We start from the raw sequence: 2500 nt of genomic DNA on the forward strand, positions 1-2500 counted from the left end.
AACCTATGTTGCGCCTTAACCTAACCTATGTTGCGCCTTAACCTAACCTATGTTGCGCCTTAACCTAACCTATGTTGCGCCGTAACCTAACCTATGTTGCGCCTTAACCTAACCTATGTTGCGCCTTAACCTAACCTATGTTGCGCCTTAACCTAACCTATGTTGCGCCTTAACCTAACCTATGTTGCGCCTTAACCTAACCTATGTTGCGCCTTAACCTAACCTATGTTGCGCCTTAACCTAACCTATGTTGCGCCTTAACCTAACCTATGTTGCGCCGTAACCTAACCTATGTTGCGCCTTAACCTAACCTATGTTGCGCCTTAACCTAACCTATGTTGCGCCGTAACCTAACCTATGTTGCGCCTTAACCTAACCTATGTTGCGCCTTAACCTAACCTATGTTGCGCCTTAACCTAACCTATGTTGCGCCTTAACCTAACCTATGTTGCGCCTTAACCTAACCTATGTTGCGCCTTAACCTAACCTATGTTGCGCCTTAACCCAACACACGTTGGGCCTTAACCCAACACACGTTGGGCCTTAACCCAACACACGTTGGGCCTTAACCCAACACACGTTGGGCCTTAACCCAACACACGTTGGGCCTTAACCCAACACACGTTGGGCCTTAACCCAACACACGTTGGGCCTTAACCCAACACACGTTGGGCCTTAACCCAACACACGTTGGGCCTTAACCCAACACACGTTGGGCCTTAACCCAACACACGTTGGGCCTTAACCCAACACACGTTGGGCCTTAACCCAACACACGTTGGGCCTTAACCCAACACACGTTGGGCCTTAACCCAACACACGTTGGGCCTTAACCCAACACACGTTGGGCCTTAACCCAACACACGTTGGGCCTTAACCCAACACACGTTGGGCCTTAACCCAACACACGTTGGGCCTTAACCCAACACACGTTGGGCCTTAACCCAACACACGTTGGGCCTTAACCCAACACACGTTGGGCCTTAACCCAACACACGTTGGGCCTTAACCCAACACACGTTGGGCCTTAACCCAACACACGTTGGGCCTTAACCTGCTCTGTAATTGTCATACGACGCGTTAAATTAGTGTAGTGTTGCCTAACTGCAACCCCCGCAATATAGTTTGCTACTCGCACTGCCCGGTCCCCAGAGTATCGCTTCATGTTAAACACCTTGCAGCTATACACTGTAATGCGGATGGCGGCAGGACGTACATGCTCAATGCCCTTCGCAGTTGTTCATTGGCATTCGCATGGCGAAGCACAGCCTACGTTGTGGTACGGCTTGTGGCAACTGTCCGCTGATGTTGTACGTCCAAATCACACACTGTACCGCACATTGGTCCTCATGTACTGAATGATACATCGTGGTACATGTGTGACCGTACCACGACTGCGCCAACAACGGCGAACCATACGGTCCAAATATTGTGCACTCAGCTACGTGTCGTCTCCCTATAAGAGCTGGATTGCAGTATGGTATGCCGTGGATGGCGATCAGCATGAGCCGTCTGTTGATGTAGTGGCGCGTGTTGTCAGACGTAGTCGTCTCTTCTCACACACCGTGATAGCATGGTGCACTGCGTTCCACATCTGCGACATGCGACAGAGGCCGGTTGACAGTCGTTCGCGCAATGGACATCGCATACGTACGGGGGCCACCTTCCACGTGTTCGCGAAGCGTGCACATGTTGTTGCGTGTATGTGGGCAGACATAGTGTGTCGTGACACCTGACACAGGCATGCAACAATCGTTGAATTTGCAAATGGCGATGGACGTCTACGTTTGCTGGTGACGTTACGCAAATGAAGAACTGGTAAACCGTTGTGGTGCGGTTGTTCTCGCTAGAGGTGAATCAGTGATGGCGACGATCGGTTGAGCTACCAACCGGTTGTTTCAGCGATACCCACCATGCCCACGAACGTGAATGGCATGTGGGTGTGAAGCGATACGCGGCGGTGGCTGGGTGGGACCGTCCCCGGCCGGTGAGGGGGGGCCTTCCGGCGTGCTGGCCGCGCGGTGCGTGGGCGCACGCGCTACAGCCGGCTGGTGGGGGCGGCCAGTGGCAGGCGCGCCGGCCGACGGAGGCGGCAGGCGGCGCAGCTGCGCGCCGGCGCACCCTGCACGCGGCGCCGTGCGGCCAAAGTAGGTCCTCGCGGGCCCGGTGCGAAGCGCGGTGGACATCTGCAGTGTGCTGGTCCGATTGAGGACTGTGTGCGCTGAGGATGCGCCGCCGCCCGGCGCTCGGCGCCGCGACGCCGTCTGCTGCTCGGTCGCCTCTGCGGTTCTCGCAGGTGGATTGTATCGCAGCTGTGCGGACGTGTTGGCGCGTGCGCTGTGCTGGGAGAGTTCGCTTCGGCACCCAAGTGGGGCTTTTGTCCTTCTGTGGCGCTGGCGTTGGAGCTGCCGGCCACCGTAGGTGGCGCGTGTTGTCTCCCGCCGGCAATGCCACGACAGCACGCTCCCGGGCCTCTGTCGGCAGCGGCAAGCTCAGTTGG

Source organism: Schistocerca americana, unplaced genomic scaffold (assembly GCF_021461395.2).
Source record: "Schistocerca americana isolate TAMUIC-IGC-003095 unplaced genomic scaffold, iqSchAmer2.1 HiC_scaffold_556, whole genome shotgun sequence".
NCBI lineage: Eukaryota > Metazoa > Arthropoda > Insecta > Orthoptera > Acrididae > Schistocerca > Schistocerca americana.